Consider the following 12804-nt stretch of genomic DNA (forward strand, 5'->3'; position numbering starts at 1 on the left):
GTTTTTCCAACAAGCATCAGATGAAAGCTGCTGATAAATGAATGTAACCTACTCTTAGGGCTGACACGATCACACAATTTTACTTCATTCATTGTACTAATCGTCACACAAATAATTGTGATTAGCGATTGAATTGTGAGTTTGGCATTGAACATTGCCTTTTAAGCTTTTAGGCTTAAAGAAGTAGTTCCCCCAAAAACTGATTTATTTTCTATCAATTAGGCCTACACACCCCATGAAGCCTTGAATTCATGTTTGTTTTTGCCGCATTCCTAAGCCAATAATTTGATGACAGGCGGAGTCTCCAGTAGCAGCCACACGGTCATCAAATTATTGGCTTAGGAATAAGACAAAAACAAAAAAATCACCATGTATTCAAGGCTTGTAATTGATAGAAAATTCATATTTTTGGGGTGAACTACTCCTTTCCTATTCATATATCTGGTCTTACAAATGAAAAGCAAATGATATCATGAGTGTTTGATTGTTATCAGTCTCATATTCAACACTTTCCTGTAGTGTAGGCCTATAGACCCATCATAGCTTTATATCTAAACTTACATTTAAACATACTGTAGCAGCACACACATGCAGGTCTATAGGCCTACTCTAATTGGTAGCTCTAAACTGTCACTCATCAATGTATTAATTTCAAGATCATAAATAGGGTGTCGTATGTTATGAGGCATTAAACTGCGGGTAGCAGGCTTGTAGTTGTAATTAAGTGGAGGAGAAGAAGAGAAGACGTCAGGTTTCCAGGTTACCAGGTTACTCATTTATTCCATAAAGACCACAATAAGCAGCATAGCAGAGAGAGCCAGGGAGCCGGGGCTCCCCGACAGCCTCACGTCGTGTGAGACAGTACTAACTAACCATTTTACAGACACTCTGAGAGTGTCTGTAAACTCCCTTCCTGTACACTCCCTTCCTCCAGGCACTTGCAAATCAAATGTCAACCAATGTTCAAAGAAGTTGGTCAACAGCTGGTGGGGGGATTCTCTGCCACCCACCCACCTGTTATTGTAATGTCACCTACCTACAGTGTATAAGAGAGTGTCACGGAAGGGAGTGAACAACACATTATTATTACTAGGTTACTTTAGTATCATTTCTTAATATGTTTTAACTTGCACACTGTTCAGATACCACACTATACCCCCCACGGAAGAATTTAACTTCTTTCGCAACCAGGTATATTGAATAAACAGTTTGCAAGAGAAAACACCAAAAAATAACATCCTCCCACCCCCCAAGACCAATGACTGGAAGTTTAAACAAAGGACATTTCAGGAAGAACATCACATCAGACAGAACAACTCAGATACAGGAATCGCAATTAAACAGTAGTCATACAGTGATTTACATCAAATTTCAGAACAAAAATAGACAAACTGTTCCACAAAATCAAGCAAGAATATCAGTATTTAGTAACGGATCGACTAACAGCTGACGCGTGTGTCATGGATCACATGACTTTCGACTGACACCGAAGGCAAAGACTGGAACTATTTAAAAAATAAAACAAGCTTAAATATATAAAACAACTCAGAAAACCTTATTCACAGAGAAAATACATCAACATGCACTTCAGCATAGATCATCAAATATGCATTTCCCCTTGTAGTGTATTTTGCACAAGTGTGACAATATTCTTGAAAGGAAGTAGAAAGGTCCAGACCAGTAATGTTCCCCAAGTCGATTTATTGGACAAAAACAGAGTACAGAGCACCAGAGCACATGTCAGCCTTGCTGCTACATGGTGTGGCCGGAACAGAACAGAAGAAGGGACGGTTACTTTGTCCTCACAGTATTTATAATCAGACTTCCCATGTGTGTCTATGTACTTGCATACATTGGATGTGCACGTAGCTAGGTGTGTGTGCTACATCTCTTGTGTGTGTGTGTGTGTGTGTGTGTGTGTGTGTGTGTGTGTGTGTGTGTGTGTGTGTGTGTGTGTGTGTGTGTGTGTGTGTGTGTGTCCATTGTGCAGAAGAACAACACCCCAAGATCCTAGAGGTCAGCTAAGGTCAGATGCCCTCTGGGAAGCATCCTTTGAACTGGACATCTAGTGTTAAAGCAACCACTCTGGAATGTGCACTGTAGACCACTCAGTATCAGCCTCATGTCTCTGTGTGTGTGTGTTCAAATTGGGCTCTATAAGTCCATAAATGTGTATCAATTTACCACATTCCCCCCTACGGAGGGCCCTATTGGTCCTTCGTAAACAAGGGTACAATGAAGAAAACCAAAACACAAGTAAGAAAACCATAATTCAAAAACATACTCCTCAAAAAGACAGAATTCATCACACCACAACATCAACATCACCTTGACCCCCCTTGATAGACAAAGTACTGGGACACAAACAGACAAACATAAAACAGGCATTAAGATTACACAGTATTGTCATAAGGTGATTCACATTATATTTAAAGTAAAAATAGTCGGACTGCATAACAAATCAAACAAAATATCAGGAGAAAGAAGCGTGTCGACTCACATCCTGAGGCGTATTTCGTCTGACACAGAAAGGCAACACTGGGACTGACTTACTTCAATCATGCTTAAAATACAAAACAACCCAAAACATTTCTACAGCTGACACAGAGATTCATTAACATCAATTCATACACCGAACACCACTGAGCGTGGTATGGCGGTTATTCTAGATGCATAGAATAAACATAGACACAATCCCCTGTGTGCCAACGCATTTCCAATCAGTGCGTAGGACCCTCTGTTGTTCCTTAAACTCTGGGAAAAAATGTTAATCAGCCAACAATGGAAGCTGAAAGAATACAATGAATCATACACTCACTAATCGATAACACCACCCTCCACCAATGCCCCCTCCGCCGAGCTACCAAACTATAACCAAAGACAACGTAAAACTTTCCACAGTCTTAATACTGGGCAAAGCTAACCCTGAAATGTAATTACATAAGGTAACTCTATGGTAACTACCCAACGGAAGCATACACATTGATAACAGAAGGGAAAGTGTGCCGTCAGTGAAATAATAAAACACAAAGTAAACCCACATTAAATACAAGAGACCAGAGAGTGAAAAATAATCCTTCACAACACTACAATAAAACGGCAGCCAAACACTCCGCAGTTTAAATCACCATTATCACAAACATATAACCAACATACATTACATGTTAAACCTTCCATCGCGTCCACAAACACAAAGTCCAGTCACACGGAGGAGAGATGGATCCTGTGGCATAGGCAAAGAATGGGTGGGGGCCATTTGTGCCCCTCAGTGCTGAGTGCTGTTCCAGCAAGCCAACTTGCTTCTGTCCTCTGTCCATACTCTGAAGTTCTCCTGTAACCCTCTTTTTACTTGTTTTCTTACATATCGTCACAGGGGTTGATGCTGTGAGGTTGAATACTAGTGTCATCACAGGGTTGGTGCTGTGAGGTTCCATCGTAGATCTATGGAAATCAATTCTTGTCAATTTTCCATAGCCTGCTCCTCTGGTGGGTCTGCATCTGTGTAGGAAGATGGTCTGCATCTGGTCCGGATGAGCTTTCAAAAATCTTCTCCCAAAAAGAAAATCACAGCTTGTACTCAACTTCTCAAGTTCTTCTCGTGTGGAACGGTCACAGACACCCAGTGTCCAACACTGTAGTCTGAAGAAGACCAAACCATTTAAACGTCCTGGCTGGTTCGCCAAATGTAGTGTATTTTGCACAAGTGTGACAATATTCTTGAAAGGAAGTAGAAAGGTCCAGACCAGTAATGTTCCCCAAGTCGATTTATTGGACAAAAACAGAGTACAGAGCACCAGAGCACATGTCAGCCTTGCTGCTACATGGTGTGGCCGGAACAGAACAGAAGAAGGGACGGTTACTTTGTCCTCACAGTATTTATAATCAGACTTCACATGTGTGTCTATGTACTTGCATACATTGGATGTGCACGTAGCTAGGTGTGTGTGCTACATCTCGTGTGTGTGTGTGTGTGTGTGTGTGTGTGTGTGTGTGTGTGTGTGTGTGTGTGTGTGTGTGTGTGTGTGTGTGTGTGTGTGTGTGTGTGTGTGTGTGTGTGAGTGTGTGTGTGTGTGTGTGTGTGTGTGTCAGTAATGTTCCCCAAGTCGATTTATTGGACAAAAACAGAGTACAGAGCACCAGAGCACATGTCAGCCTTGCTGCTACATGGTGTGGCCGGAACAGAACAGAAGAAGGGACGGTTACTTTGTCCTCACAGTATTTATAATCAGACTTCACATGTGTGTCTATGTACTTGCATACATTGGATGTGCACGTAGCTAGGTGTGTGTGCTACATCTCGTGTGTGTGTGTGTGTGTGTGTGTGTGTGTGTGTGTGTGTGTGTGTGTGTGTGTGTGTGTGTGTGTGTGTGTGTGTCCATTGTGCAGAAGAACAACACCCCAAGATCCTAGAGGTCAGCTAAGGTCAGATGCCCTCTGGGAAGCATCCTTTGAACTGGACATCTAGTGTTAAAGCAACCACTCTGGAATGTGCACTGTAGACCACTCAGTATCAGCCTCATGTCTCTGTGTGTGTGTGTGTTCAAATTGGGCTCTATAAGTCCATAAATGTGTATCAATTTACCACACCCTTCTAATCAGTGTGCAGGCCTTTCTGTTTTCTTTAAACTCTAGAATAAAATGTACACAGCAAACCATAATATTCTGTGGTATGAACGAATGTCTCCTTTACCTAGAAAGGGACCATAACACACGCCCACCCTAATACGATAGAAGCTGAAAGCATAGAGTTGAATTACACTCACCAAGCCGATAACACCCACCTCCCGACCAATGTCCCCCCCGCCGAGCAACCAAAATATAAACCATTTAATTACATACGATAACTACCAACGGAAGTGCCCACATTGATAACAGAAGGACAGTGTACCCTCAATGAAATAATAAATCACAAAGTAAACCCACATTAAATACAAGAGACCAGAAAGTGAAACAACAAAATCCTCACTTCACACTTTTACGCACGGCAACAAAAATAACACTCTGTAGTTTAAACCACTTTATCACTATAAATACAACCTCTCGTCCCGAATGTTCAGTGTTCCATCCGATAATGCTGCTTTCATCGCCTCTATCTCAATGTCCACGCACGTCACCAGAGAAGCTGAGCGCAGTTCCAGGTGGTTCCATTGTCCTCCAGCCAAAAGATAGCCGCTGCTCACACAACCCCTCCCCCCACGGACAACTTCGACACAGAAAGTTTTCCGCTCCGCCGTCTCCACAGCCAAGCGCTCCGTCGAGTAGAGTAGAGGTGTAGCCATCTGAGATCCGGTCATGAGCGGTCGTAGTCATCACAGCGTCCCCGCTGGAGGCCCTTCATCGTAGGTCGCGCTAACGTCTCCATGGCTTGCTCCGCGGTGGTCCTCCCCGTCGTAGGAAGACTCCCATGGATCCGATCCTCCTCACAGGCCCCGCTCCCACGGCCACCTCAAAATACACAGGTTCTTCTCTAAAGCGCCTTCGGAAAGGAAAGCAACAATAGCCGCTGGTTCGCCAAATGTCGTATATTATGAGGCATTAAACTGCGGGTAGCAGGCTTGTAGTTGTAATTAAGTGGAGGAGAAGAAGAGAAGACGTCAGGTTTCCAGGTTACCAGGTTACTCATTTATTCCATAAAGACCACAATAAGCAGCATAGCAGAGAGAGCCAGGGAGCCGGGGCTCCCCGACAGCCTCACGTCGTGTGAGACAGTACCAACTAACCATTTTACAGACACTCTCTTATACACTGTATAGGTGACATTACAATAACAGGTGGGTGGGTGGCAGAGAATCCCCCCACCAGCTGTTGACCAACTTCTTTGAACATTGGTTGACATGATTTGCAAGTGCCTGGAGGAAGGGAGTGAAGTCTCTCAGTTTAACAATAGAAGATGTAAATCGTCCTTCACACCTAGCCAGGCTAGGCTCCCTCTTAAACAACAGGTCACTTGAATAGCCAGACTGTCTGTCTACAACACATTATTATTACTAGGTTACTTTAGTATCATTTCTTAATATGTTTTAACTTGCACACTGTTCAGATACCACAAGGGTTTATGTTACACCATCCAAAATATGCTATGATCATGCTTTACAATCAGTCCAGTCTGTGACGAAAACCCTCTTTCTGCGCCGAGTAGCGCACACGGGTTGAATGCGGGGTCTGTCGTCCTAAAACACAATCACCCCGGGTCAAAATCCAGCGACCATGGAGCGGCCACGGGTGGCCCGCTCAAAAGGTGCGTGGGGCGGAGTGTTTTGGGACGACCGTTCCGGCTGCCCATGGAATGAATTGATGAAGTAAAACTCATTTGTTTGTACTACAGCTGCGCCCTAATAATGTTGTTTTCGTTTATTTTTGTTCACGTATGCTATTAAAACAATGCAGCTATTGCAGTATTGGGCCTTAACATGTGATTAAAAATGTATATATTTGGCCCCTCATATATAAAATAAATGTGAATATAAAATGTGATATAAAAGTGAAACTTGCAGCTGATCAATGCGTTTCTGCGTTTACGTGTGGAAAGCATTTGAAAAAAAAAACTTTGTCATGTGGCCAGGGATGCTTTTTAAAAACGGAGGACTAAAATATCTGTTTAAAAAAAGATCCATATCTGCGTGTAGGCCTAAAACAGCCCTAAAAATTCATCTTTCAGGAGGCCAAAGGGGGAAGTAGTTATCACTTCTCCCCTAGACAGAGGACAAACCCCTCCCCTTTCTTTACCCTCACCCCCCCCTCTCTTTTTCTATTTTATTTTGTATTTATTTGTTTTTGTATTGTTTTTGTGATGGTGCTATTTTATATGTTGATGAATTGAATACCAATGGAAACAAGACCGCAAGGACTTTTTTGGTTCTATCCTTTTAGACAAAGCTAGTGACTGTCCTCGTGCTGTTTCTGTCGAAAATATTCAATCAATCAATCAATCAATCAATCAATCAATCAATCAATCAATCAATCAATCAATCAATCAATCAATCAATCAATCTGCATTGCAGAGCGAGCGAGGTTAGATTCAGGGTGGCTCTGGCTGGAGTCACAGAATTCTACAGGTCTCCAGTTTCAGTGCAGCTTCAGCAGCGTGTGTTTGCTTGGCAGGAGCCCAACCAACTCTAGCCATGTTGACTTCTTTGGCGGTCCGGGTACTAGCCCTGGTTCAGAGCGTTAGTGAGTTCCCTCTAACGCCCTGGAAGACCCCTCGCTCTGCGCATGTACAAGGAATTCCACTGCCCTGCCAGCGCTCAAGAGCAGTGAAAATAAACTAAACCATTTCGCTACTCACCGAAGCAAAGGCTGTTTTGTGTTGTTGAAAGTCTATTCTCCGCACTGGGGAGCCTCTCAGCACCCCACCTACTCTGTAAAATACACTTTTGTGCCTTGAAATAAAAAGCATCCAAAAGACACAAACCCGGAAATCACTGGGAACTGAAAATGCAGAATAGTGCCTCCTCAGTTGAAATAATGAATTGCACCTACCTAGTTAGTGAATATCGCTACAAAGTGGTTTATTTTTCAAGAGAAAACAAATATCCCTTCACAAAAGACAAATTGAATGAATGATATATCAATATGGCAAATAGCTTAACTTTAGCAGAGATGGTAGACACTTTGTTTTTGCCTTTTCCATTAAAAGAACAACAAAAAAGGGTAATTGAAGCCCTGTTAAATGGAAATAATGTGTTTGCCCTGTTACGGCAAAAGTGTTTGCTATGGCATTTTCGGTGCAATCATGGACAAAGTAAGTAAAAAAAATATATATATATACTTTACATATCAACAAAATCTATCTATTTATATATATTTTTGTCTTTATAGCCTGTCTACCTCATTTATTTATGCATAACAGGAAAAGTGGACACCTGATATTACTGGGCACATTTAAAAAGAATAACAATGTATTTCGCAGTATATATTGATTATATATTAACATTTATTTTTTTATTTTCATTGCAAAATAAGCATAACAAGCTTTTTTTTTAAATGTATGTCTAGATCAACAGTTGCAATATGTTGTTACCAGTGGTGTAAAGTAACTAAGTACATGTACTCAAATACTGTACTTAAGTACAATTTTGAGATATTTTTAAATTTACTGGAGTATTTTCAATTTTCAATACTTTTACTTCTACTACACTACATCTCAGAGGCAAATATTGTACTTTTACTCCACTGCAGGTATTTGAAAACTTTATTTACTAGTTACTGGTTACTTTGCATATATACATTATTATATTATAAAACATACATTAACCACTTTATCTATATTTTATACATCTACAAGCTCACAACACGTAGATCTGCTATTTTCAAACATGTTAGTAGGCTACTTTAACTTTTGCTAGTATCTTTTGATGCCAATACTTTTGTACCTTTACTCAAGTAACATTTTGAACACAGGCCTTTTACTTCTAAAATAGTATTTTTATATTGTGGTATTGCAACTTTTACTTGAGTGAAATATCTGAGTACCTTTTCCACCACTGGTAGTTACTCTATGCACTGTACAAATAAAAGTGAGTACCAATTAAAGACACTTCCCTATTTTAGATGAACCCTGCAATAGGACATAAAGTTATTGTCATAAGCCCGTTGAAGGCATTGATGAGGGATCAGGTCAAGCACTGGTCTCACCTTGGCATCCCAGCTGCAGCCATAACCAGTGACATGGAGAGTGACACTGCAATGCCTGAGTATCAAATGTGATCTTATGGCTATAATTTAAGGACGAGTTCACCCATTTTCAACCTATGTTCATATAATTCTTTCTCACTACTGCTCTAATATGGCACAATTTTCGTCTACTCTGTGCTGTGTCTCAGAGGATGGTGGACAGTTCAGAAACCCGCCTACCCGTGTCATCATCGATGATGAATCCAAGCTAATATAAACTACAGTATTTCTATTCCTGGAAAGTTAGCATGCTATAATGGATGCCATTGTCATTGTGTTAATAAAAATTCAAATAAAACAATCTTATTTAAAAACAAATAACCTGCCTAATGACGATGTCACTGTTAAGTGGGTTTCAGAAGTGTCCACAGCCCTCCTATGAGACACAGATCAAGTTGAAAAACATGGTACCACTTTATCATGGGCATTAGTGAGGACAAATTATACGAAGATAGTTTAAAAATTTTTTTTTTTTTGTTATTGTAGCAACTGCAAACCTTTTCAGAAATGTTATGAGATCCGCCAAATGAAAAAAAGAAATCTAACATATGAATGTCTTGTCTGTTATTGTCAGGTATTCGAAGAGGTGAATTTGGATTACTCTTCATGTCACCTGAAGTGGTTCTGCAAGACCAGTGGTGGAGTTGGCTTAAGTCCACAGCAGATGCAGGAGTAATATGTCTGTTGGCAATTGATGAGGTTCATTGTCTGTGCACATGGTATGTTATAATTTTCTTTGCCTTCATGTACAGTATGTCCAAAAACATATAAATTCACCTGTCACTACATATTATCCAATCCAACTTTAATTATAGAGCACTTTTTTTTTTAAACAGTTCACCAAAGGCCTGAGTAAGTTAGTTGCATTTAATTAATGTATAGTACCTATCCCAAATGTATATATTTGTACACAGTTCCTGCTTTTGCAGATTTTATGATCATTATAGTCCATGGGCCAGACGAGATGTCGGTACTCGAGCGGTGGCAAAGGTTACTTCTCATTTTTGAGAAGATCTATGTAGATAACATTTTGGTATTATAACCCTTCCTGAGTCACAGCTAAAATGGTGTTAACAGCTTCTGCAGTTACCCTCCCCCATTGAAAAAAGCCATTTTAAATGCAGGTGCATATCTTGGTATTGGCTCCTGTTGAGTACATCTTTCAATATTGTTCACTATAGTGTTTGGTATCATTTTTAAGTGGACACTTTAAGCATTCATTCACAGTGGTTACTGGAGCTCTTCAAACTTCGATTTTTTTTTTTTTTTTTTTTTGCCTAAATCATATTTTTTATTTTAGTCCTGTGCCATCAAGAAACATCAGTGGCACAAAACACAAAACCTGGAATACTGATATGACACAAAGGATTGAGGAAATGTATAATTTGCCTATAATATGTCATTCTGCGGGGGAGATTTTCAGCCTTATATTACACGAACAATTTTAAGAAGCTAAACAGACCAAAGTCATGTACAGTAGGTCACATTTCATTTTGAAAGTAACACATTCATGTGTGACAGTGATATCATCTAATTTGATAGAATTTATTGATATCATTTATAATATAAATGAATTTATTTCTAACTCATCCAGGTATAAATATTGTAATTCATAAATGAAAATAAACTAAGTCCCATGAAAACAGAACAGCAAACCATTTTGTGAAATTAAGGTGTTAAAGTCCGGTCACAAACATTTTAAAAGGGGTAATAGAGTAAATATGATTTAATAACTTTTAGGCATGGGTTAGTTAGTTGCACCTGTTAATTCATGGAAGGGGGTTTCTCAGTTCAAATGGGCTCCACCAATCGCTTTGCCTGAATCGCTGTTGACCAAGCCATAGAAGAAACGGTGAACAAAGACACCCAGACAGCTGGAGGGACAAAGGGATTCAGCTTGAAGCCAGGAGCTGTGGCTTGCTACAGCCAAGTACAGAACCGTGTTCCTCAGACATCTGAGAGACTCGATAGGTCAAGGCAGTTCCAAGCTGTCCCATCAAGATCTACAGGGTCCAAGGATAAAAAGAGATGATGAGGATGTTAAGACTTTCATTGATCTTATGGAGAATAACTGCCTCAATCCTGTTGCTCCAAATGGCAGGACACATCATTTCATGCACATAATTTCATGTTGATTTGACTACTACTGTGACTCATGAACTACTTTATTATAAAATGCTACTATCGAACAAATACTTAAAACAAGTCTGTGTTGGAACGGACTAGTCTGATTAGTTTCGCATTAAAACTGCTTGTTTAAAGGCATACTAGGTAACGTTTTCAACAAAACTAAAGTTAAATTGTATATCTTTTGTGAGTGGCAAAAGTTTCACTACACCCACTCCATGAATTTCACCCCCGGAAGCCTTTTATTTATATATTTTCTATTGAACGTGGACTGGGGGGACTTTCCCGGGAAAATGACGTTCCTGGCCAACGTCATGACGTCGTGGCCGACGTCCTGGCCGACGTCATGACGTCGGCCAGGAAATACCGCAACGGTTTCCTGTTTGGCCAGGAACTACCGCGCTAATAACAAAAGGGAACCTCACGCTGATTTCAAGAGAATGTAGGATTGGAAGATCGAAAAAGAATAGAAAAAGAAAGCACAGCTCATGGTAACTAATTCTCCACTGGCTAAGAGAAACGATCCGTAGATAGTATAAAACAATTAAAAGATCGCTTTTTGAAACGCTTCCGGCTTCCGGTGAAAACGAATGGAATTCTGGGTAATCGAGGACTACGGAAATTGTATGCAGTGACGGTAGTGACCAGCAGAGGTTGCTAAAAATCGTTATTTGTGATTCTGCATTGTACAACTTTAATATAAGGCTGAAAATCTGTCCCTCAGAATGAAATAATATGGGTAAATTATACATTTCCTGAATCCTTAGGGTCATGTCAGCATTCCAGATTATGTGTTTTGTGCCAGTGATGTTTCTTGATGGCACAGGACTAAAAGAAAAAATATGATTTAGGCAAGTATTGTGTAAAAAATGTTTTATTCTGAGTTTGAAGAGCTCCAGTAACCACTGTACTTGTCCCACATATACACAAAATGGCTTGAATGAAAGCTTAAAGTGTCCCCTTAAAAATGATACCAAACACCATAGTGAAAGATATTGAAATATTTACTCAATAGGAGCCAATACCAAGATATGCACCTGCATCTAAAATGGCTTTTTTTCTATGGGGGAGGGTAACTGCAGCAGCTGATAACACCCATTTTGGCTGTGACTCAGGAAGGGTTATCATACCAAAATGTTATCTACAGACATAGAGCTTCTCCAAAATTATAAGTAACCTTTGTCACCTTTCGGGTACCGACATCTTGTCTGGCCCATGGACTATTATATGCCTTTCAGGGGATCGTCATTTAGACCAGATTATTTGAGATTATCCAAACTTCGGGGTGTTCTCAGTGCACCTGTGCTCATGTTAACAGCAACTGCAACGGAAGCCATGGTTACTCAAATAACCGAAATGATGCATTTGTCCACAACCACAGAGACAATAGCTGTTGTCCCAGACAGGTAATAATGTTGATCAGTTCTAGTATCTATAATAACTACAGCATTACAAACTATTTCTCAATTCCACACAAAAACATGACCAACACACGTGTGTCTTGAATATGAATATTTATTCATTAAGACAAACTGAAGTTTGCAATCAATGTGAAGTAATACCAAAATATTTGGCTACAGGCCAAATATTCACCTGGGAATCTGCAGGTGTCCCACAGATGCATTCACCCAAGAGGTTCCATGGCTTGTTCAGCACCTGCAGACAGGGGGAAAAAAGGCAGACAAGACAATAGTTTACTGCAGGTCAGGCGCAATAACAGAACATATTGATATGCTATTACATTTCACATGTATGTCTTAAACTAATATTTTACTTAATTATGCATCAATCATACTAATCTGTCATTACAGGACAATAGGAACAGTCACCGAAGTGTATGGCGAGCTGATGGACAAATTGGGTGAAAGTGCTTGGGACGGAGGAAAAAGCATTGTCGAGTTATATTACAGCCACAGTGCCCCCACATCTCAAAAGGAGATCTTGGCTGATTTCCCCCGCTGTGACAGCACCATCAGGTGTCTAATCACAACTGTGGCGTTTGGA

The sequence above is a fragment of the Gymnoscopelus braueri genome (assembly GCF_963280865.1).
Source record: "Gymnoscopelus braueri genome assembly, chromosome: 7".
Classification (NCBI taxonomy): Eukaryota; Metazoa; Chordata; class Actinopteri; order Myctophiformes; family Myctophidae; genus Gymnoscopelus; species Gymnoscopelus braueri.